The sequence below is a fragment of the Microtus pennsylvanicus genome, unplaced genomic scaffold, assembly GCF_037038515.1.
Source record: "Microtus pennsylvanicus isolate mMicPen1 unplaced genomic scaffold, mMicPen1.hap1 Scaffold_63, whole genome shotgun sequence".
NCBI classification, from domain to species: Eukaryota; Metazoa; Chordata; class Mammalia; order Rodentia; family Cricetidae; genus Microtus; species Microtus pennsylvanicus.
In genome coordinates, this window is record NW_027460997.1 from 56319 (window position 1) to 82264 (window position 25946).

A 25946-nucleotide genomic window follows, 5' to 3' on the forward strand; every position below is an offset into this window, starting at 1 on the left:
ACGGAAAGAAGACATCCCTGCTGGACAGGATCTGAGATGAGAATAAATTCATCGAATGGCTGCCAACAGCATTTCATTGAGAAGAGATTCCACATTTTATGCTGTACAGTTACTTAGTTAGATAGATAGATAAAGAGAGGCCTGTGAACTGGGGTGGGGTGTGGCTTCTCAGGTCACCTCAGGTCAGGGAGGGGCTGAGGAGTGTCCCATTGGCCTTGACAATAGGCAGGAGTCAGAGGTTAATGTCAGGGCAGGGCCTGAGAGTTCCTCAAAGGGAATGAATGGAGACCCTTGCTTACCTAAGAAATGCCTGACCTTGGAAAAGGACTTGTGGAAAGCGGGCCCTTGAAACTGTGGTTTCACGTCTTACTAGAAAGCTCCCTCTTGGAAGGGAAAGTCATCATGATATCTTACTCTTTTCCCAAGGATACCCTACCTACCCTTCTGATCATTCTTACTGAATTAAGTCTTCCACTGCAAATAAATAAATAAATAAATAATAAATGAAGTGGGTGAGTGAGTGAGTGAGTGAGTAAGTAAGTAAGTAAGTAAGTAAACAAGCAAATACGTGGATGGACAAATAAATACAAAGTTTGCTGTTGTTGACTGACTTTTGATTTCATAATGAATCTCTCTCTCTCTCTCTCTCTCACACACACACACACACACACTAAATATACAATAAAAGGAAGCATAACACCTTTACTCAGGGGGCAGAGTGAACTCTGAAAGTTTTCCAGGCGGGGGGTGTGGGGGGAGAGACAGAATATAAGAACAAAATGAGAAACAAGGAAAAATAGTGTTGGCTGGCTGGCCGGCTTTCAGTTCCCTGACAGAAATGAGCACATTGTGGAGGAAACACAAAGTTGTTACACTATGTGGGTGTGATGAGGAGAGATTGTGAGTGAGTGTCCTGTCAGAACAAAGTTAGTCCCATAGTTGATGAAATTCATTATCCCAAAACTTCAGCAGAATATATCCCAAGTTTGCAAATGTGTGATCAGCTTGTGACAGGTTGGGCTGGAGATGCTGAGAACTGGGGAGCCCTCAATGCAAGAGCAGACACTCATTCCCATGAAGAGGGAGAGAGGGAGGGAGGGAGGGAGGGAGGGAGGGATCATTCATTCCTATACTCAAGTTTAAAGAAAGATGAGTGGCTATCTATGGAGAGACCACTCACAGATATGAAAAATCATTTCCTAAAAATCAAATTTCTCAGTCAGTATGCAACTGCTATGGTGCTTCTCCTAGATAGAGCAAAACACACAAACAAACTGATTCCTTGATCTAGAGCCACAGTGCACATGCTGTGGAAAAGGGGACATGGCCAACTTGAATCACAATATTCATCAGAGCATGAAAAGAGCGTAAAAAGGACACAGAGGAGAGATAATTGTGGTCCTTCCTTCCTCCCTCCCTCCCTCCCTCCCTCCCTCCTTCCCTCAGGAAGTGACTGACAGATGAGACTTTGTCCAAGCAGGTTCTGTCTGAAATACCAGACTTGAGTTTCCCCCTCTGTGGGTATTAGCTAATCAGTCCTCCCTTCTTTCTGTAGGAAGGTGGTGCATGTCTCTCAGAACTTACCTGGTTTCCTCTGCACCAGGTGAACCAGGGAAAAGCTTTCTAAGCCTTATTCAGACCTATAGAGGCTGCGCTGTGTGTGACTTCAGAGACCTCAGGGAGTATAGGGGTGGGTGGGTGCTTGATGCTTCAGACTCATGTCATTGAAGGACATAACATAGTCTGGATTCACAGAGATTCACAACACAGAGCCATTGTCACTTACTAACAGCTCAGGACACCCAGAGCTAACAAGAAATTGCAGTCTCAGCCGGGCTTTAATCACAGCACACACACAGATCTCTGTGAATTCAAAGATGGCCTGATTTACAGAGTGAGTTTTAGGACAGCCCAAGATACACAAAGAAACCCTTTCTTGAAAAACAAAGCAAAACAGCAAAAGAAAGAAAGAAAAGGAAAAAGAAAAAAATGGCAGTCTCTTTCCACTCTCTCCTCCATTGGCTCTTAAAGAGCTCTCAAGCTGAACTGGAGACCATGGTGTCACTCAAAACTGGGAAGCCAGAAACCTTAGTGGGGTCACAGGAGTCGGACTGACTGCAGCACTTGATGCCTCAACCCTGCTAATGGCTGTGATATAAGGCATGGTAAAATACGGGCTTTGGCAGAGCGCTACTCCCCTTTCTCTATTATTATTGCTACACAACGAAAAGGACCGGGGGGGGGGGTGATGATGTGCAGTCAGTGCTGGTATTGAAATCTCACTGACTCCTTCCGCACTCCTTGTCAATTCCCGACTTTGTCAAATCAACTATCGTGAATCTTTGATGTGGGTTGGCCCTTTAGGAACTCAGAGAAACAAGACAGACAGACCTGTTTCATCCCAGAAACCTCCCAGTTCCTGAGCCCTAGCCCTGGAAGTCTCAAAGCCATCACATCCAGAAATCTCTCTAGTCCCTGCTAGTGGTGAACTCACTTCGTCTTCCCCAGGACCACTAATTATTTCTCCATGTTTTCCTGTGAGATCTGAGGCCAGCTTTCTTCTTCCTCCCTCTGGCCTCTCCACGAACGATCTCCATTCTCTAGACAACATGTCTAGAACCGAGTCTTATAGGCACTGAGAGAGTGTGTCTTGAGGGCAGTTGGCGTTTCTAGGACACGAGTGACATCACAAAATTCCGAGAGCTCTCTGGGATATCGTGGAATTTCCAGAGAAGGGACTGCTGATGTCGTGAGGCACGGCCTTTACCTCCTTGCTGATATTTCTCCCCGAACTGACCGACCGACCGACCGACCGACCAACCGGAACCTGAGGTTTCCTTTCCAGGAGTCTCTCCTCCGACACAGAGGGAGCCATTCAGGATTTCCTCCTTCCAAAACCAGAAATTTCTCTCTGCTTCATTAATATCTTCTCACTACTTCCTGAACCCATGGGGAGTTAGTTAGTTGAACACTCACTTTTTTCATGAATGACCCTTCCTCCCTCTCCTGAACATCTCATATTACTGATTCATACTCAGTAAAACAGTAATATGAGAAATTAGGCCAGGAGGACATGGAAGATGAGGGTTGAGTCTTCTGAAGTGAACAAGCACTTAGGGAAGGCTAAACTTAAGGGAATTTGACTCTGAGTGGCAAGACATGAATAGCTGCTGCCAAGGCACAGATACAGGCACCAACTGGGCCCTCGGCATCCTCCTGCATCATCAGAGCTGTGTGGGAAACTCAGCCCAAAGGAGGGGCCGTGTTCAAAGGGAGAGGGCATTTTCGAGGACAGCACTGTTTTCTTTTTCTTCTTTCTTTCTTTCTTTCTTTCTTTCTTTCTTTCTTTCTTTTTTTTTTCGAGACAGGGTTGTTCTGTAGTTTTTTTTTTTTTTTTGGAGCCTGTCCTGGAACTAGCTCTTGTAGACCAGGCTGGTCTTGAACTCACATGCTTTCTTTTTTTTTTCTATTGGATATTTTTGACTTCTTTATCAAAGATCAAGTGTTCGTAGATGTGTGGATCGATATCCGGGTCTTCTATTCGGTTCCATTGGTCCTCCTGTCTGTTCTTATGCCAGGACCAGGCTGTTTTCAGAACTGTAGCTTACAGAGTGTTCTTGCAGGTGGGGCACAGAAGAGGTTAATTACGGTACCTTAGTTCTTCTGCTTTTCTAGCAGACCGGAGCCCAGCTGACAGGAATCCAGTAGAGATGGTGTCAAGGTTCACACTGACACTAACAGCTGTAACTTGAGCAGGATTTGTGATCCACATGAAATTTGCAATGAATTGCAGCAAATCTGTGACACTCTAACTTGCTCAGGCTCAGTATCTGAACATACAGATGTTTGCAATGATCACTGGCTTCAGGATTTTTTTTTGTTGTTGTTGTTGTTTTGTTTTTCCACGAGACAGGGTTTCCCTGTAGCTGAAGTTTAACGGCCTGGTGTTTTTGTGACTTACTGCTTCAAAAAACTTCTCCATTTCTTTATCCCTAAGGGAAAAGAAATATAATCACTAAATACATTTAAGTGTCTTTCAACCATTTTAGATCCCTCTGTTGAGAGTTGTCTGTTTAGGTCTGTACTCCATTTTTTAAAATTGGATTATTTGTTCTTTGGATGACCAATTTCTCGACTTCTTTGTGTATTTTGGAGATTAGTGAAGATCTTTTCCCATTCTGTAAGGCCGTCGTTTTGTCTTCTTGGCCATGTTCTTTGCTTTACAGAAGCTTTTCAGTTTCAGGAGGTCTCATTTATTAATTGTTTCTCTCAGTGTCTGTTTTTTTTTCTTTTTTTTTTCTTTTTTCTTTCTTTTTTTTCTTTTTTCTTTTTTTCTTTTTTTTCTTCTTCTTCTTTTCGTTTTTTTCTTTTTTTCTCTCTAGTTTTTTTCTTTGTTCTTTTTTTTGTTTTGTTTTTCTTTTTTTTTCTTTTTTCTTTTTTTTCTTTTTCTCTCAGTGTCTGTGCTACTGGGGTTCTATTTAGCAAGCGTTCTCCTGTGCCAATGTGTTCAAGTGCATTTGATATTTTTATTTTTATATTCTTTTATTGTGGATGAAGTCAATTATTTGAACTCTCAAATATTTTTATTGTTATTATCTCTCTATTTGTTTGCTTATTTGTGGTTGTTCAACATAAGGTTTCATTGTGTACCCTTGTATGCCCTGGGACTCACTTTGTAGACAAGACTGGCCTCAGACTCACAGAGAGTCATCTGCCTCTGCCTCCTAGTGCTGAGATTAAAGGCATGCACTAAACACCTTTTCTATATATTTATTTTCCTAATAATTTATTTATTTTCATTTTATTGTCATTGGTGTTTTGCCTGCATGTATGTCTATCTGAGGGTGTCCGATCTTGGAGTTACCGACAGCTGTTGACTGCCATGTGGGTGGTAAGGAATTGAACCTGGGTCCTCTGGAAGAGCAGTCAGAACTCTTAAACACAGAGCCATCTCTCTCCAGCCCTCACCTTTTTTTTTTTTTGAAAACGGGGTTTCTCTGTGTCACTTTGCCTGGCCTTGAATCTCAATCTGCAGAACAAGGGAGCCTTAAACTCACAGTGATCTGCCTGCCTTGGTCTCCCTGATCTTGGAGGTGTTTTTATCATCTCTCTCTCTCTCTCTCTCTCTCTCTCTCTCTCTCTCTCTCTCTCTCAAATATGTTTGGTTTTGTGTTTTGCTTTATGAGACAGGGTTTCTCTGCTGCTTTGGAGACTGTTGTTAAAACTAGCTCCTTTCTTATAGACCAGGCTGTCCTAAAACTCCCAATGATCCTGTTTCTGCTAAATATGGAGCCAGTGCTCTTGAATGCCTTTGTCTGGTGAGGTCAAAAGCCACCCCCACACACACAACCCCCCCCCAACACACACACAAACCAAACACAGGCACAGGCACACCCAGAGACACATAAATAAACTTTTAAATTAAGAAGAGCCTGGAGAGCTAGTTTCGCGGCTCTTCCAGAGAAATTGGGTTCAATTCCCAGCACCTGCATGGCAGCTCATAGTGATTGTAAATTCAGTTTCTGGGTGATCTGACATCTTCAGACCATTGCACATAAAATAAAGTTAAGAAAATCATAAAAAAATTCCTTAAGAAATTGAAATTTAACTAAGTCCCACACAATTGGAAACACTCTCAAATAAAAGTAAAATAAATGGAAAAGAATACAGTGCTAAGTGCAGTTATGAAAATGTTTTGAAATGTGATACCTTCCCTGTCTCCCCCACATACACAAGCCACACTGAGAGATTTAAATAAAATCTGGGTAATCATTTATGTATCTGGCCTATGTCAGAGGGGCAGGGGAAGCTGAAGCCTTGTCCTTTGGGCTCCAGGTTCTCAGTACTGCGTCAAAAACTCGAGTGTATAGTGAGCCCATGTCTGTCCTGCCGGCAGCACTCAGGAACTGGGAATACAAGGATCAGGAGATCATCTTCAACAACCCAGCAAGTGCAAACCATCCTGGTGGGAAAGAGACCCTCTAAAAGAAATCAATAAAATGACATTTTTATTTTTTTCTGTCGGAAGTGAAAATGTTCCAAATAATTCACTGCATCAGTATTCCTGGAAATGATATCAAAATCAGAATTTTTCTTTTTTTTTTAACATTTTATTTTATTCTTATTATTTTCATTTTTATTTTTTTGGTTTTTCGAGACAGGGTTTCTCTGTGGTTTTGGAGCCTGTCCTGGAACTAGCTCTTGTAGACCAGGCTGGTCTCGAAATCACAGAGATCCGCCTGCCTCTGCCTCCCAAGTGCTGGGATTAAAGGCGTGCGCCACCACTGCCTGGCGTAAATCAGAATTTTTCATATTATTCCATGGCTGTTGTAATTTTCTCTGTGGCAGACAGAGGCAGGCAGATCTCTGTGAGTTTGAGGCCAGCCTGGTCATCTACAGTTCCAGGACAGGTGCCAAAGCTAAGAGAATCCTTGTCTCAGGAAATTTTTTTCTCTGCGTCTCACGTGTCGTGTGTCTTTCTCTAAGCAGGCCCAGGAATCCTAAGAGCCTGTAGGTGATCTAGGAAATCTCCTGTAGCAGGGGCCCTGGCCTCCACTCCTGGCCCCTGAGGGCACCTGGTAAAAGTGAGAAGGCAGATTTCAGAGACTAGTAAAGTTCAAGGTCACCAGCCCTTCCCAACAGCTAGAACCTTTAAAGGGTGAGGCTACAACTTAATTGGCCTGCTTAGATATGGATATTTTTGTTGTGGTTCTTGTTTTACAGGGCAGGAACAGACATCCAAGTGGGAATTTTCCACAGCTGTTTTAATTTTCTCAGACTCGGTATTTAGTATGAGAAGTGGTGTGTGGGGTTGTACAAACACAACTACTGAAAAAGAACCCTAAGAAAGCAGGCCTCCCTCCCTCCCTCCCTCCTTCCTTCCCTCCCTCCCTCCCTCCCTCCCTCCCTCCCTCCCTCAGTTCCTCCCTCTCACCAAGCCATAATTGTGGCAGCCCCTTGGCCCACATAGTCCTTTCACTGATCAGTCAGACACACTCTTTTTTTATTTTTGAATTTTGGGTGAAGTCAATTAATTGAGCTCTTAGATGATGATGATGATGATGATTATTATTAGTTTATTTGTGTTTTTTTTTTTTTTACATAGAGGTTCCCTGTGTCCCTGGAACTCACTTTGTAGACAAGGCTGGCCTCAGACTCACAGAGATCTAGCTGCCCCTGCCTCTACCTCTGCTTCCTAGTGCCGGAATTAAAGGCCTGTACTAAACACACTTTCCCCCCCTAAGTCAGGGTTTCTCTGTGTCTGTCGCTTTGCCTGTCCTAAAACTCACACTGCAGAACGAGGTGGCCTCAAACTCACAGCGATTTGCCTGTTTCTGCCTCTCCTGATTTCTGAGGGCTGAGAACTGAGAATAAAGAAATGTGCTGCCCAAAATATACTGCCGCTGCTGCAATTAAAAAAATAAATTAAAATAAAATAACCTGAGATAAACAAAGAAAAAAAGGAAAACACCTGTTTTTTCCTTCCTTCCTTCCTTCCTTCCTTCCTTCCTTTCTTTTTCCTTACTTGTTTTTTTTTCTGTTTTCTTCTTTTATTATTATTATTATTATTTTTGGTGAAGGGTTTCTCTGTATAATACATTTAACTCACTATATAAACCAGGCTGTCATCTTGGTAACATTATGGTTTTGTATTTTCTTATTTCTTGTCTGTAAATCAACAAATCAACATTTCTTCTCTCTCTCTCTCTCACACTCATTTAATTTATGTTTTATTTTATTTTTGGTTTGTGTTCTTGTTTTGATTTTCAAGGAAGGGTTTCTCTGTTGCTTTGGAGCCTGTCTTTGGAACTAGCTCTTGTCAACCAAGCTGGCTGGCCTCAAACTCCCAGAGATCCACCTGCCTCTCTGCCAGATATGGAACCAGTCATTTTGGTTAGTTCAAAAGCCACCCCATAAACACACACACACACACACAACACACACACACACACACACACACACACACACACACAGAGGCACATCCAGAGAAACATATTTTTTTTTTTTTTTGGTTTTTCGAGACAGGGTTTCTCTGTGGCTTTGGAGCCTGTCCTGGAACTAGCTCTGTAGACCAGGCTGGTCTCGAACTCACAGAGATCCGCCTGCCTCTGCTTCCCGAGTGCTGGGATTAAAGGCTTGCGCCACCACTGCCCTGCGATGCCCCTACTATAAAAATGGGTTTCAGAAACCGGCCTTTTGCCACAGTGTCAGAAGCCCAAACTCTGCCTGTGGTCTCAGCTAGCTGATAAGCTTCTGTGACTCGCGGTGTGTTTGTATTTTTAAGTTTGTTTTTGGTTTATTAGACTTGGTGGTGTTCTCATCTTTGCATGACCCCCCCGCCTCGACCCAACATTTAAGTGTCTTTCAACCATTTTAGATCCCTCTGTTGAGAGTTCTCTGTTTAGGTCTGTACTCCATTTTTTAAAATTGGATTATTTGTTCTTTGGATGACCAATTTCTCGACTTCTTTGTGTATTTTGGAGATTAGTGAGGATCTTTTCCCATTCTGTAAGGCCGTCGTTTTGTCTTCTTGGCCATGTTCTTTGCTTTACAGAAGCTTTTCAGTTTCAGGAGGTCTCACTTATTAATTGTTTCTCTCAGTGTCTGTTTTTTTTTCTTTTTTTTTCTTTCTTTTTTTTTCTTTTTTTTCTGTTTTTCTTTTTTTTCTTCTTTTTTTTCTTTTTTTCCTTTTTTTTCTTTTTTTTTTCTCTCTTTAGTTTTTTTCTTTGTTTTTTTTTGTTTTTTTTTCTTTTTTTTTCTTTTCTTTTTTTTCTTTTTCTCTCAGTGTCTGTGCTACTGGGGTTCTATTTAGCAAGCGTTCTCCTGTGCCAATGTGTTCAAGTGCATTTGATATTTTTATTTTTATATTCTTTTATTGTGGATGAAGTCAATTATTTGAACTCTCAAATATTTTTATTGTTATTATCTCTCTATTTGTTTGCTTATTTGTGGTTGTTCAACATAAGGTTTTGTTGTGTACCCTTGTATGCCCTGGGACTCACTTTGTAGACAAGACTGGCCTCAGACTCACAGAGAGTCATCTGCCTCTGCCTCCTAGTGCTGAGATTAAAGGCATGCACTAAACACCTTTTCTATATATTTATTTTCCTAATAATTTATTTATTTTCATTTTATTGTCATTGGTGTTTTGCCTGCATGTATGTCTATCTGAGGGTGTCCGATCTTGGAGTTACCGACAGCTGTTGACTGCCATGTGGGTGGTAAGGAATTGAACCTGGGTCCTCTGGAAGAGCAGTCAGAACTCTTAACCACAGAGCCATCTCTCTCCAGCCCTCACCTTTTTTTTTTTTGAAAACGGGGTTTCTCTGTGTCACTTTGCCTGGCCTTGAATCTCAATCTGCAGAACAAGGGAGCCTTAAACTCACAGTGATCTGCCTGCCTTGGTCTCCCTGATCTTGGAGGTGTTTTTATCATCTCTCTCTCTCTCTCTCTCTCTCTCTCTCTCTCTCTCTCTCTCTCAAATATGTTTGGTTTTGTGTTTTGCTTTATGAGACAGGGTTTCTCTGCTGCTTTGGAGACTGTTGTTAAAACTAGCTCCTTTCTTATAGACCAGGCTGTCCTAAAACTCCCAATGATCCTGTTTCTGCTAAATATGGAGCCAGTGCTCTTGAATGCCTTTGTCTGGTGAGGTCAAAAGCCACCCCCACACACACAACCCCCCCCCAACACACACACAAACCAAACACAGGCACAGGCACACCCAGAGACACATAAATAAACTTTTAAATTAAGAAGAGCCTGGAGAGCTAGTTTCGCGGCTCTTCCAGAGAAATTGGGTTCAATTCCCAGCACCTGCATGGCAGCTCATAGTGATTGTAAATTCAGTTTCTGGGTGATCTGACATCTTCAGACCATTGCACATAAAATAAAGTTAAGAAAATCATAAAAAAATTCCTTAAGAAATTGAAACTTAACTAAGTCCCACACAATTGGAAACACTCTCAAATAAAAGTAAAATAAATGGAAAAGAATACAGTGCTAAGTGCAGTTATGAAAATGTTTTGAAATGTGATACCTTCCCTGTCTCCCCCACATACACAAGCCACACTGAGAGATTTAAATAAAATCTGGGTAATCATTTATGTATCTTGCCTATGTCAGAGGGGCAGGGGAAGCTGAAGCCTTGTCCTTTGGGCTCCAGGTTCTCAGTACTGCGTCAAAAACTCGAGTGTATAGTGAGCCCATGTCTGTCCTGCCGGCAGCACTCAGGAACTGGGAATACAAGGATCAGGAGATCATCTTCAACAACCCAGCAAGTGCAAACCATCCTGGTGGGAAAGAGACCCTCTAAAAGAAATCAATAAAATGACATTTTTATTTTTTTCTGTCGGAAGTGAAAATGTTCCAAATAATTCACTGCATCAGTATTCCTGGAAATGATATCAAAATCAGAATTTTTCTTTTTTTTTTAACATTTTATTTTATTCTTATTATTTTCATTTTTATTTTTTTGGTTTTTCGAGACAGGGTTTCTCTGTGGTTTTGGAGCCTGTCCTGGAACTAGCTCTTGTAGACCAGGCTGGTCTCGAAATCACAGAGATCCGCCTGCCTCTGCCTCCCAAGTGCTGGGATTAAAGGCGTGCGCCACCACTGCCTGGCGTAAATCAGAATTTTTCATATTATTCCATGGCTGTTGTAATTTTCTCTGTGGCAGACAGAGGCAGGCAGATCTCTGTGAGTTTGAGGCCAGCCTGGTCATCTACAGTTCCAGGACAGGTGCCAAAGCTAAGAGAATCCTTGTCTCAGAAAATTTTTTTCTCTGCGTCTCACGTGTCGTGTGTCTTTCTCTAAGCAGGCCCAGGAATCCTAAGAGCCTGTAGGTGATCTAGGAAATCTCCTGTAGCAGGGGCCCTGGCCTCCACTCCTGGCCCCTGAGGGCACCTGGTAAAAGTGAGAAGGCAGATTTCAGAGACTAGTAAAGTTCAAGGTCACCAGCCCTTCCCAACAGCTAGAACCTTTAAAGGGTGAGGCTACAACTTAATTGGCCTGCTTAGATATGGATATTTTTGTTGTGGTTCTTGTTTTACAGGGCAGGAACAGACATCCAAGTGGGAATTTTCCACAGCTGTTTTAATTTTCTCAGACTCGGTATTTAGTATGAGAAGTGGTGTGTGGGGTTGTACAAACACAACTACTGAAAAAGAACCCTAAGAAAGCAGGCCTCCCTCCCTCCCTCCCTCCTTCCTTCCCTCCCTCCCTCCCTCCCTCCCTCCCTCCCTCAGTTCCTCCCTCTCACCAAGCCATAATTGTGGCAGCCCCTTGGCCCACATAGTCCTTTCACTGATCAGTCAGACACACTCTTTTTTTATTTTTGAATTTTGGGTGAAGTCAATTAATTGAGCTCTTAGATGATGATGATGATGATGATGATTATTATTAGTTTATTTGTGTTTTTTTTTTTTTTTACATAGAGGTTCCCTGTGTCCCTGGAACTCACTTTGTAGACAAGGCTGGCCTCAGACTCACAGAGATCTAGCTGCCCCTGCCTCTACCTCTGCTTCCTAGTGCCGGAATTAAAGGCCTGTACTAAACACACTTTCCCCCCCTAAGTCAGGGTTTCTCTGTGTCTGTCGCTTTGCCTGTCCTAAAACTCACACTGCAGAACGAGGTGGCCTCAAACTCACAGCGATTTGCCTGTTTCTGCCTCTCCTGATTTCTGAGGGCTGAGAACTGAGAATAAAGAAATGTGCTGCCCAAAATATACTGCCGCTGCTGCAATTAAAAAAATAAATTAAAATAAAATAACCTGAGATAAACAAAGAAAAAAAGGAAAACACCTGTTTTTTCCTTCCTTCCTTCCTTCCTTCCTTCCTTCCTTCCTTCCTTTCTTTTTCCTTACTTGTTTTTTTTTTCTGTTTTCTTCTTTTATTATTATTATTATTATTATTATTATTATTATTGGTGAAGGGTTTCTCTGTATAATACCTTTAACTCACTATATAAACCAGGCTGTCATCTTGGTAACATTATGGTTTTGTATTTTCTTATTTCTTGTCTGTAAATCAACAAATCAACATTTCTTCTCTCTCTCTCTCTCACACTCATTTAATTTATGTTTTATTTTATTTTTGGTTTGTGTTCTTGTTTTGATTTTCAAGGAAGGGTTTCTCTGTTGCTTTGGAGCCTGTCTTTGGAACTAGCTCTTGTCAACCAGGCTGGCTGGCCTCAAACTCCCAGAGATCCACCTGCCTCTCTGCCAGATATGGAACCAGTCATCTTGGTTAGTTCAAAAGCCACCCCATAAACACACACACACACACACACACCACACACACACACACACACACACACACACACACACACACACACACACAGAGGCACATCCAGAGAAACATATTTTTTTTTTTTTTGGTTTTTCGAGACAGGGTTTCTCTGTGGCTTTGGAGCCTGTCCTGGAACTAGCTCTGTAGACCAGGCTGGTCTCGAACTCACAGAGATCCGCCTGCCTCTGCTTCCCGAGTGCTGGGATTAAAGGCTTGCACCACCACTGCCCTGCGATGCCCCTACTATAAAAATGGGTTTCAGAAACCGGCCTTTTGCCACAGTGTCAGAAGCCCAAACTCTGCCTGTGGTCTCAGCTAGCTGATAAGCTTCTGTGACTCGCGGTGTGTTTGTATTTTTAAGTTTGTTTTTGGTTTATTAGACTTGGTGGTGTTCTCATCTTTGCATGACCCCCCCCCCCCTCGACCCAACATTTCAGTGTCTTTCAACCATTTTAGATCCCTCTGTTGAGAGTTCTCTGTTTAGGTCTGTACTCCATTTTTTAAAATTGGATTATTTGTTCTTTGGATGACCAATTTCTCGACTTCTTTGTGTATTTTGGAGATTAGTGAAGATCTTTTCCCATTCTGTAAGGCCGTCGTTTTGTCTTCTTGGCCATGTTCTTTGCTTTACAGAAGCTTTTCAGTTTCAGGAGGTCTCACTTATTAATTGTTTCTCTCAGTGTCTGTTTTCTTTTTTTTTTCTTTCTTTTTTTTTCTTTTTTTTCTTTTTTTCTTTTTTTTCTTCTTTTTTTTTCTTTTTTTCCTTTTTTTTCTTTTTTTTTCTCTCTTTAGTTTTTTTCTTTGTGTTTTTTTTGTTTTTTTTTCTTTTTTTCTTTTCTTTTTTTTCTTTTTCTCTCAGTGTCTGTGCTACTGGGGTTCTATTTAGCAAGCGTTCTCCTGTGCCAATGTGTTCAAGTGCATTTGATATTTTTATTTTTATATTCTTTTATTGTGGATGAAGTCAATTATTTGAACTCTCAAATATTTTTATTGTTATTATCTCTCTATTTGTTTGCTTATTTGTGGTTGTTCAACATAAGGTTTTGTTGTGTACCCTTGTATGCCCTGGGACTCACTTTGTAGACAAGACTGGCCTCAGACTCACAGAGAGTCATCTGCCTCTGCCTCCTAGTGCTGAGATTAAAGGCATGCACTAAACACCTTTTCTATATATTTATTTTCCTAATAATTTATTTATTTTCATTTTATTGTCATTGGTGTTTTGCCTGCATGTATGTCTATCTGAGGGTGTCCGATCTTGGAGTTACCGACAGCTGTTGACTGCCATGTGGGTGGTAAGGAATTGAACCTGGGTCCTCTGGAAGAGCAGTCAGAACTCTTAACCACAGAGCCATCTCTCTCCAGCCCTCACCTTTTTTTTTTTTGAAAACGGGGTTTCTCTGTGTCACTTTGCCTGGCCTTGAATCTCAATCTGCAGAACAAGGGAGCCTTAAACTCACAGTGATCTGCCTGCCTTGGTCTCCCTGATCTTGGAGGTGTTTTTATCATCTCTCTCTCTCTCTCTCTCTCTCTCTCTCTCTCTCTCTCTCTCTCTCAAATATGTTTGGTTTTGTGTTTTGCTTTATGAGACAGGGTTTCTCTGCTGCTTCGGAGACTGTTGTTAAAACTAGCTCCTTTCTTATAGACCAGGCTGTCCTAAAACTCCCAATGATCCTGTTTCTGCTAAATATGGAGCCAGTGCTCTTGAATGCCTTTGTCTGGTGAGGTCAAAAGCCACCCCCACACACACACAACCCCCCTCCCAACACACACACAAACCAAACACAGGCACAGGCACACCCAGAGACACATAAATAAACTTTTAAATTAAGAAGAGCCTGGAGAGCTAGTTTCGCGGCTCTTCCAGAGAAATTGGGTTCAATTCCCAGCACCTGCATGGCAGCTCATAGTGATTGTAAATTCAGTTTCTGGGTGATCTGACATCTTCAGACCATTGCACATAAAATAAAGTTAAGAAAATCATAAAAAAATTCCTTAAGAAATTGAAATTTAACTAAGTCCCACACAATTGGAAACACTCTCAAATAAAAGTAAAATAAATGGAAAAGAATACAGTGCTAAGTGCAGTTATAAAAATGTTTTGAAATGTGATACCTTCCCTGTCTCCCCCACATACACAAGCCACACTGAGAGATTTAAATAAAATCTGGGTAATCATTTATGTATCTGGCCTATGTCAGAGGGGCAGGGGAAGCTGAAGCCTTGTCCTTTGGGCTCCAGGTTCTCAGTACTGCGTCAAAAACTCGAGTGTATAGTGAGCCCATGTCTGTCCTGCCGGCAGCACTCAGGAACTGGGAATACAAGGATCAGGAGATCATCTTCAACAACCCAGCAAGTGCAAACCATCCTGGTGGGAAAGAGACCCTCTAAAAGAAATCAATAAAATGACATTTTTATTTTTTTCTGTCGGAAGTGAAAATGTTCCAAATAATTCACTGCATCAGTATTCCTGGAAATGATATCAAAATCAGAATTTTTCTTTTTTTTTAACATTTTATTTTATTCTTATTATTTTCATTTTTATTTTTTTGGTTTTTCGAGACAGGGTTTCTCTGTGGTTTTGGAGCCTGTCCTGGAACTAGCTCTTGTAGACCAGGCTGGTCTCGAAATCACAGAGATCCGCCTGCCTCTGCCTCCCAAGTGCTGGGATTAAAGGCGTGCGCCACCACTGCCTGGCGTAAATCAGAATTTTTCATATTATTCCATGGCTGTTGTAATTTTCTCTGTGGCAGACAGAGGCAGGCAGATCTCTGTGAGTTTGAGGCCAGCCTGGTCATCTACAGTTCCAGGACAGGTGCCAAAGCTAAGAGAATCCTTGTCTCAGAAAATTTTTTTCTCTGCGTCTCACGTGTCATGTGTCTTTCTCTAAGCAGGCCCAGGAATCCTAAGAGCCTGTAGGTGATCTAGGAAATCTCCTGTAGCAGGGGCCCTGGCCTCCACTCCTGGCCCCTGAGGGCACCTGGTAAAAGTGAGAAGGCAGATTTCAGAGACTAGTAAAGTTCAAGGTCACCAGCCATTCCCAACAGCTAGAACCTTTAAAGGGTGAGGCTACAACTTAATTGGCCTGCTTAGATATGGATATTTTTGTTGTGGTTCTTGTTTTACAGGGCAGGAACAGACATCCAAGTGGGAATTTTCCACAGCTGTTTTAATTTTCTCAGACTCGGTATTTAGTATGAGAAGTGGTGTGTGGGGTTGTACAAACACAACTACTGAAAAAGAACCCTAAGAAAGCAGGCCTCCCTCCCTCCCTCCCTCCTTCCTTCCCTCCCTCCCTCCCTCCCTCCCTCCCTCAGTTCCTCCCTCTCACCAAGCCATAATTGTGGCAGCCCCTTGGCCCACATAGTCCTTTCACTGATCAGTCAGACACACTCTTTTTTTATTTTTGAATTTTGGGTGAAGTCAATTAATTGAGCTCTTAGATGATGATGATGATGATGATGATTATTATTAGTTTATTTGTGTTTTTTTTTTTTTTTACATAGAGGTTCCCTGTGTCCCTGGAACTCACTTTGTAGACAAGGCTGGCCTCAGACTCACAGAGATCTAGCTGCCCCTGCCTCTACCTCTGCTTCCTAGTGCCGGAATTAAAGGCCTGTACTAAACACACTTTCCCCCCCTAAGTCAGGGTTTCTCTGTGTCTGTCGCTTTGCCTGTCCTAAAACTCACACTGCAGAACGAGGTGGCCTCAAACTCACAGCGATTTGCCTGTTTCTGCCTCTCCTGATTTCTGAGTGCTGAGAACTGAGAATAAATAAATGTGCTGCCCAAAATATACTGCCGCTGCTGCAATTAAAAAAATAAATTAAAATAAAATAACCTGAGATAAACAAAGAAAAAAAGGAAAACACCTGTTTTTTCCTTCCTTCCTTCCTTCCTTCCTTCCTTCCTTCCTTCCTTCCTTCCTTCCTTCCTTTCTTTTTCCTTACTTGTTTTTTTTCTGTTTTCTTCTTTTATTATTATTATTATTATTATTTTTGGTGAAGGGTTTCTCTGTATAATACCTTTAACTCACTATATAAACCAGGCTGTCATCTTGGTAACATTATGGTTTTGTATTTTCTTATTTCTTGTCTGTAAATCAACAAATCAACATTTCTTCTCTCTCTCTCTCTCTCACACTCATTTAATTTATGTTTTATTTTATTTTTGGTTTGTGTTCTTGTTTTGATTTTCAAGGAAGGGTTTCTCTGTTGCTTTGGAGCCTGTCTTTGGAACTAGCTCTTGTCAACCAGGCTGGCTGGCCTCAAACTCCCAGAGATCCACCTGCCTCTCTGCCAGATATGGAACCAGTCATCTTGGTTAGTTCAAAAGCCACCCCATAAACACACACACACACACACAACACACACACACACACACACACACACACACACACACACACACACACAGAGGCACATCCAGAGAAACATATATATTTTTTTTTTTTGGTTTTTCGAGACAGGGTTTCTCTGTGGCTTTGGAGCCTGTCCTGGAACTAGCTCTGTAGACCAGGCTGGTCTCGAACTCACAGAGATCCGCCTGCCTCTGCTTCCCGAGTGCTGGGATTAAAGGCTTGCGCCACCACTGCCCTGCGATGCCCCTACTATAAAAATGGGTTTCAGAAACCGGCCTTTTGCCACAGTGTCAGAAGCCCAAACTCTGCCTGTGGTCTCAGCTAGCTGATAAGCTTCTGTGACTCGCGGTGTGTTTGTATTTTTAAGTTTGTTTTTGGTTTATTAGACTTGGTGGTGTTCTCATCTTTGCATGACCCCCCCCCACTCGACCCAACATTTAAGTGTCTTTCAACCATTTTAGATCCCTCTGTTGAGAGTTCTCTGTTTAGGTCTGTACTCCATTTTTTAAAATTGGATTATTTGTTCTTTGGATGACCAATTTCTCGACTTCTTTGTGTATTTTGGAGATTAGTGAAGATCTTTTCCCATTCTGTAAGGCCGTCGTTTTGTCTTCTTGGCCATGTTCTTTGCTTTACAGAAGCTTTTCAGTTTCAGGAGGTCTCACTTATTAATTGTTTCTCTCAGTGTCTGTTTTTTTTTCTTTTTTTTTTCTTTCTTTTTTTTTTCTTTTTTTTCTTTTTTTCTTTTTTTTCTTCTTTTTTTTTCTTTTTTTCCTTTTTTTTCTTTTTTTTCTCTCTTTAGTTTTTTTCCCTGTGTTTTTTTTGTTTTTTTTTTCTTTTCTTTTTTTTCTTTTTCTCTCAGTGTCTGTGCTACTGGGGTTCTATTTAGCAAGCGTTCTCCTGTGCCAATGTGTTCAAGTGCATTTGATATTTTTATTTTTATATTCTTTTATTGTGGATGAAGTCAATTATTTGAACTCTCAAATATTTTTATTGTTATTATCTCTCTATTTGTTTGCTTATTTGTGGTTGTTCAACATAAGGTTTTGTTGTGTACCCTTGTATGCCCTGGGACTCACTTTGTAGACAAGACTGGCCTCAGACTCACAGAGAGTCATCTGCCTCTGCCTCCTAGTGCTGAGATTAAAGGCATGCACTAAACACCTTTTCTATATATTTATTTTCCTAATAATTTATTTATTTTCATTTTATTGTCATTGGTGTTTTGCCTGCATGTATGTCTATCTGAGGGTGTCCGATCTTGGAGTTACCGACAGCTGTTGACTGCCATGTGGGTGGTAAGGAATTGAACCTGGGTCCTCTGGAAGAGCAGTCAGAACTCTTAACCACAGAGCCATCTCTCTCCAGCCCTCACCTTTTTTTTTTTTGAAAACGGGGTTTCTCTGTGTCACTTTGCCTGGCCTTGAATCTCAATCTGCAGAACAAGGGAGCCTTAAACTCACAGTGATCTGCCTGCCTTGGTCTCCCTGATCTTGGAGGTGTTTTTATCATCTCTCTCTCTCTCTCTCTCTCTCTCTCTCTCTCTCTCTCTCTCTCTCAAATATGTTTGGTTTTGTGTTTTGCTTTATGAGACAGGGTTTCTCTGCTGCTTTGGAGACTGTTGTTAAAACTAGCTCCTTTCTTATAGACCAGGCTGTCCTAAAACTCCCAATGATCCTGTTTCTGCTAAATATGGAGCCAGTGCTCTTGAATGCCTTTGTCTGGTGAGGTCAAAAGCCACCCCCACACACACAACCCCCCCCCCAACACACACACAAACCAAACACAGGCACAGGCACACCCAGAGACACATAAATAAACTTTTAAATTAAGAAGAGCCTGGAGAGCTAGTTTCGCGGCTCTTCCAGAGAAATTGGGTTCAATTCCCAGCACCTGCATGGCAGCTCATAGTGATTGTAAATTCAGTTTCTGGGTGATCTGACATCTTCAGACCATTGCACATAAAATAAAGTTAAGAAAATCATAAAAAAATTCCTTAAGAAATTGAAATTTAACTAAGTCCCACACAATTGGAAACACTCTCAAATAAAAGTAAAATAAATGGAAAAGAATACAGTGCTAAGTGCAGTTATGAAAATGTTTTGAAATGTGATACCTTCCCTGTCTCCCCCACATACACAAGCCACACTGAGAGATTTAAATAAAATCTGGGTAATCATTTATGTATCTGGCCTATGTCAGAGGGGCAGGGGAAGCTGAAGCCTTGTCCTTTGGGCTCCAGGTTCTCAGTACTGCGTCAAAAACTCGAGTGTATAGTGAGCCCATGTCTGTCCTGCCGGCAGCACTCAGGAACTGGGAATACAAGGATCAGGAGATCATCTTCAACAACCCAGCAAGTGCAAACCATCCTGGTGGGAAAGAGACCCTCTAAAAGAAATCAATAAAATGACATTTTTATTTTTTTCTGTCGGAAGTGAAAATGTTCCAAATAATTCACTGCATCAGTATTCCTGGAAATGATATCAAAATCAGAATTTTTCTTTTTTTTTTTAACATTTTATTTTATTCTTATTATTTTCATTTTTATTTTTTTGGTTTTTCGAGACAGGGTTTCTCTGTGGTTTTGGAGCCTGTCCTGGAACTAGCTCTTGTAGACCAGGCTGGTCTCGAAATCACAGAGATCCGCCTGCCTCTGCCTCCCAAGTGCTGGGATTAAAGGCGTGCGCCACCACTGCCTGGCGTAAATCAGAATTTTTCATATTATTCCATGGCTGTTGTAATTTTCTCTGTGGCAGACAGAGGCAGGCAGATCTCTGTGAGTTTGAGGCCAGCCTGGTCATCTACAGTTCCAGGACAGGTGCCAAAGCTAAGAGAATCCTTGTCTCAGAAAATTTTTTTCTCTGCGTCTCACGTGTCGTGTGTCTTTCTCTAAGCAGGCCCAGGAATCCTAAGAGCCTGTAGGTGATCTAGGAAATCTCCTGTAGCAGGGGCCCTGGCCTCCACTCCTGGCCCCTGAGGGCACCTGGTAAAAGTGAGAAGGCAGATTTCAGAGACTAGTAAAGTTCAAGGTCACCAGCCCTTCCCAACAGCTAGAACCTTTAAAGGGTGAGGCTACAACTTAATTGGCCTGCTTAGATATGGATATTTTTGTTGTGGTTCTTGTTTTACAGGGCAGGAACAGACATCCAAGTGGGAATTTTCCACAGCTGTTTTAATTTTCTCAGACTCGGTATTTAGTATGAGAAGTGGTGTGTGGGGTTGTACAAACACAACTACTGAAAAAGAACCCTAAGAAAGCAGGCCTCCCTCCCTCCCTCCCTCCTTCCTTTTCTCCCTCCCTCCCTCCCTCCCTCCCTCCCTCCCTCCCTCCCTCCCTCCCTCCCTCAGTTCCTCCCTCTCACCAAGCCATAATTGTGGCAGCCCCTTGGCCCACATAGTCCTTTCACTGATCAGTCAGACACACTCTTTTTTTATTTTTGAATTTTGGGTGAAGTCAATTAATTGAGCTCTTAGATGATGATGATGATGATTATTATTATTAGTTTATTTGTGTTTTTTTTTTTTTTACATAGAGGTTCCCTGTGTCCCTGGAACTCACTTTGTAGACAAGGCTGGCCTCAGACTCACAGAGATCTAGCTGCCCCTGCCTCTACCTCTGCTTCCTAGTGCCGGAATTAAAGGCCTGTACTAAACACACTTTCCCCCCCTAAGTCAGGGTTTCTCTGTGTCTGTCGCTTTGCCTGTCCTAAAACTCACACTGCAGAACGAGGTGGCCTCAAACTCACAGCGATTTGCCTGTTTCTGCCTCTCCTGATTTCTGAGGACTGAGAACTGAGAATAAAGAAATGTGCTGCCCAAAATATACTGCCGCTGCTGCAATTAAAAAAATAAATTAAAATAAAATAACCTGAGATAAACAAAGAAAAAAAGGAAAACACCTGTTTTTTCCTTCCTTCCTTCCTTTCTTTTTCCTTACTTGTTTTTTTTTCTGTTTTCTTCTTTTATTATTATTATTATTATTATTATTATTATTATTTTTGGTGAAGGGTTTCTCTGTATAATACCTTTAACTCACTATATAAACCAGGCTGTCATCTTGGTAACATTATGGTTTTGTATTTTCTTATTTCTTGTCTGTAAATCAACAAATCAACATTTCTTCTCTCTCTCTCTCTCACACTCATTTAATTTATGTTTTATTTTATTTTTGGTTTGTGTTCCTGTTTTGATTTTCAAGGAAGGGTTTCTCTGTTGCTTTGGAGCCTGTCTTTGGAACTAGCTCTTGTCAACCAGGCTGGCTGGCCTCAAACTCCCAGAGATCCACCTGCCTCTCTGCCAGATATGGAACCAGTCATCTTGGTTAGTTCAAAAGCCACCCCATAAACACACACACACACACACACAACACACACACACACACACACACACACACACACACACACACAGAGGCACATCCAGAGAAACATATATATTTTTTTTTTTTGGTTTTTCGAGACAGGGTTTCTCTGTGGCTTTGGAGCCTGTCCTGGAACTAGCTCTGTAGACCAGGCTGGTCTCGAACTCACAGAGATCCGCCTGCCTCTGCTTCCCGAGTGCTGGGATTAAAGGCTTGCGCCACCACTGCCCTGCGATGCCCCTACTATAAAAATGGGTTTCAGAAACCGGCCTTTTGCCACAGTGTCAGAAGCCCAAACTCTGCCTGTGGTCTCAGCTAGCTGATAAGCTTCTGTGACTCGCGGTGTGTTTGTATTTTTAAGTTTGTTTTTGGTTTATTAGACTTGGTGGTGTTCTCATCTTTGCATGACCCCCCCCCTCGACCCAACATTTAAGTGTCTTTCAACCATTTTAGATCCCTCTGTTGAGAGTTCTCTGTTTAGGTCTGTACTCCATTTTTTAAAATTGGATTATTTGTTCTTTGGATGACCAATTTCTCGACTTCTTTGTGTATTTTGGAGATTAGTGAAGATCTTTTCCCATTCTGTAAGGCCGTCGTTTTGTCTTCTTGGCCATGTTCTTTGCTTTACAGAAGCTTTTCAGTTTCAGGAGGTCTCACTTATTAATTGTTTCTCTCAGTATCTGTTTTTTTTTCTTTTTTTTTTCTTTCTTTTTTTTTCTTTTTTTTCTTCTTTTTTTTTCTTTTTTTCCTTTTTTTTCTTTTTTTTCTCTCTTTAGTTTTTTTCTTTGTTTTTTTTGTTTTTTTTTCTTTTTTTTCTTTTCTTTTTTTTCTTTTTCTCTCAGTGTCTGTGCTACTGGGGTTCTATTTAGCAAGCGTTCTCCTGTCCCAATGTGTTCAAGTGCATTTGATATTTTTATTTTTATATTCTTTTATTGTGGATGAAGTCAATTATTTGAACTCTCAAATATTTTTATTGTTATTATCTCTCTATTTGTTTGCTTATTTGTGGTTGTTCAACATAAGGTTTTGTTGTGTACCCTTGTATGCCCTGGGACTCACTTTGTAGACAAGACTGGCCTCAGACTCACAGAGAGTCATCTGCCTCTGCCTCCTAGTGCTGAGATTAAAGGCATGCACTAAACACCTTTTCTATATATTTATTTTCCTAATAATTTATTTATTTTCATTTTATTGTCATTGGTGTTTTGCCTGCATGTATGTCTATCTGAGGGTGTCCGATCTTGGAGTTACCGACAGCTGTTGACTGCCATGTGGGTGGTAAGGAATTGAACCTGGGTCCTCTGGAAGAGCAGTCAGAACTCTTAACCACAGAGCCATCTCTCTCCAGCCCTCACCTTTTTTTTTTTTTGAAAACGGGGTTTCTCTGTGTCACTTTGCCTGGCCTTGAATCTCAATCTGCAGAACAAGGGAGCCTTAAACTCACAGTGATCTGCCTGCCTTGGTCTCCCTGATCTTGGAGGTGTTTTTATCATCTCTCTCTCTCTCTCTCTCTCTCTCTCTCTCTCTCTCTCTCTCTCTCAAATATGTTTGGTTTTGTGTTTTGCTTTATGAGACAGGGTTTCTCTGCTGCTTTGGAGACTGTTGTTAAAACTAGCTCCTTTCTTATAGACCAGGCTGTCCTAAAACTCCCAATGATCCTGTTTCTGCTAAATATGGAGCCAGTGCTCTTGAATGCCTTTGTCTGGTGAGGTCAAAAGCCACCCCCACACACACAACCCCCCCCAACACACACACAAACCAAACACAGGCACAGGCACACCCAGAGACACATAAATAAACTTTTAAATTAAGAAGAGCCTGGAGAGCTAGTTTCGCGGCTCTTCCAGAGAAATTGGGTTCAATTCCCAGCACCTGCATGGCAGCTCATAGTGATTGTAAATTCAGTTTCTGGGTGATCTGACATCTTCAGACCATTGCACATAAAATAAAGTTAAGAAAATCATAAAAAAATTCCTTAAGAAATTGAAATTTAACTAAGTCCCACACAATTGGAAACACTCTCAAATAAAAGTAAAATAAATGGAAAAGAATACAGTGCTAAGTGCAGTTATGAAAATGTTTTGAAATGTGATACCTTCCCTGTCTCCCCCACATACACAAGCCACACTGAGAGATTTAAATAAAATCTGGGTAATCATTTATGTATCTGGCCTATGTCAGAGGGGCAGGGGAAGCTGAAGCCTTGTCCTTTGGGCTCCAGGTTCTCAGTACTGCGTCAAAAACTCGAGTGTATAGTGAGCCCATGTCTGTCCTGCCGGCAGCACTCAGGAACTGGGAATACAAGGATCAGGAGATCATCTTCAACAACCCAGCAAGTGCAAACCATCCTGGTGGGAAAGAGACCCTCTAAAAGAAATCAATAAAATGACATTTTTATTTTTTTCTGTCGGAAGTGAAAATGTTCCAAATAATTCACTGCATCAGTATTCCTGGAAATGATATCAAAATCAGAATTTTTCTTTTTTTTTTAACATTTTATTTTATTCTTATTATTTTCATTTTTATTTTTTTGGTTTTTCGAGACAGGGTTTCTCTGTGGTTTTGGAGCCTGTCCTGGAACTAGCTCTTGTAGACCAGGCTGGTCTCGAAATCACAGAGATCCGCCTGCCTCTGCTTCCCGAGTGCTGGGATTAAAGGCTTGCGCCACCACTGCCCTGCGATGCCCCTACTATAAAAATGGGTTTCAGAAACCGGCCTTTTGCCACAGTGTCAGAAGCCCAAACTCTGCCTGTGGTCTCAGCTAGCTGATAAGCTTCTGTGACTCGCGGTGTGTTTGTATTTTTAAGTTTGTTTTTGGTTTATTAGACTTGGTGGTGTTCTCATCTTTGCATGACCCCCCCCCCTCGACCCAACATTTAAGTGTCTTTCAACCATTTTAGATCCCTCTGTTGAGAGTTCTCTGTTTAGGTCTGTACTCCATTTTTTAAAATTGGATTATTTGTTCTTTGGATGACCAATTTCACAGGCAGATCTCTGTGAGTTTGAGGCCAGCCTGGTCATCTACAGTTCCAGGACAGGTGCCAAAGCTAAGAGAATCCTTGTCTCAGAAAATTTTTTTCTCTGCGTCTCACGTGTCGTGTGTCTTTCTCTAAGCAGGCCCAGGAATCCTAAGAGCCTGTAGGTGATCTAGGAAATCTCCTGTAGCAGGGGCCCTGGCCTCCACTCCTGGCCCCTGAGGGCACCTGGTAAAAGTGAGAAGGCAGATTTCAGAGACTAGTAAAGTTCAAGGTCACCAGCCCTTCCCAACAGCTAGAACCTTTAAAGGGTGAGGCTACAACTTAATTGGCCTGCTTAGATATGGATATTTTTGTTGTGGTTCTTGTTTTACAGGGCAGGAACAGACATCCAAGTGGGAATTTTCCACAGCTGTTTTAATTTTCTCAGACTCGGTATTTAGTATGAGAAGTGGTGTGTGGGGTTGTACAAACACAACTACTGAAAAAGAACCCTAAGAAAGCAGGCCTCCCTCCCTCCCTCCCTCCTCCCTCCCTCCCTCCCTCCCTCCCTCAGTTCCTCCCTCTCACCAAGCCATAATTGTGGCAGCCCCTTGGCCCACATAGTCCTTTCACTGATCAGTCAGACACACTCTTTTTTTATTTTTGAATTTTGGGTGAAGTCAATTAATTGAGCTCTTAGATGATGATGATGATGATGATTATTATTAGTTTATTTGTGTGTTTTTTTTTTTTACATAGAGGTTCCCTGTGTCCCTGGAACTCACTTTGTAGACAAGGCTGGCCTCAGACTCACAGAGATCTAGCTGCCCCTGCCTCTACCTCTGCTTCCTAGTGCCGGAATTAAAGGCCTGTACTAAACACACTTCCCCCCCCAAGTCAGGGTTTCTCTGTGTCTGTCGCTTTGCCTGTCCTAAAACTCACACTGCAGAACGAGGTGGCCTCAAACTCACAGCGATTTGCCTGTTTCTGCCTCTCCTGATTTCTGAGGGCTGAGAACTGAGAATAAAGAAATGTGCTGCCCAAAATATACTGCCGCTGCTGCAATTAAAAAAATAAATTAAAATAAAATAACCTGAGATAAACAAAGAAAAAAAGGAAAACACCTGTTTTTTCCTTCCTTCCTTCCTTCCTTCCTTCCTTCCTTCCTTCCTTCCTTCCTTTCTTTTTCCTTACTTGTTTTTTTTTCTGTTTTCTTCTTTTACTATTATTATTATTATTATTATTTTTGGTGAAGGGTTTCTCTGTATAATACCTTTAACTCACTATATAAACCAGGCTGTCATCTTGGTAACATTATGGTTTTGTATTTTCTTATTTCTTGTCTGTAAATCAACAAATCAACATTTCTTCTCTCTCTCTCTCTCACACTCATTTAATTTATGTTTTATTTTATTTTTGGTTTGTGTTCCTGTTTTGATTTTCAAGGAAGGGTTTCTCTGTTGCTTTGGAGCCTGTCTTTGGAACTAGCTCTTGTCAACCAGGCTGGCTGGCCTCAAACTCCCAGAGATCCACCTGCCTCTCTGCCAGATATGGAACCAGTCATCTTGGTTAGTTCAAAAGCCACCCCATAAACACACACACACACACACAACACACACACACACACACACACACACACACACACACACACACAGAGGCACATCCAGAGAAACATATATTTTTTTTTTTTTTGGTTTTTCGAGACAGGGTTTCTCTGTGGCTTTGGAGCCTGTCCTGGAACTAGCTCTGTAGACCAGGCTGGTCTCGAACTCACAGAGATCCGCCTGCCTCTGCTTCCCGAGTGCTGGGATTAAAGGCTTGCGCCACCACTGCCCTGCGATGCCCCTACTATAAAAATGGGTTTCAGAAACCGGCCTTTTGCCACAGTGTCAGAAGCCCAAACTCTGCCTGTGGTCTCAGCTAGCTGATAAGCTTCTGTGACTCGCGGTGTGTTTGTATTTTTAAGTTTGTTTTTGGTTTATTAGACTTGG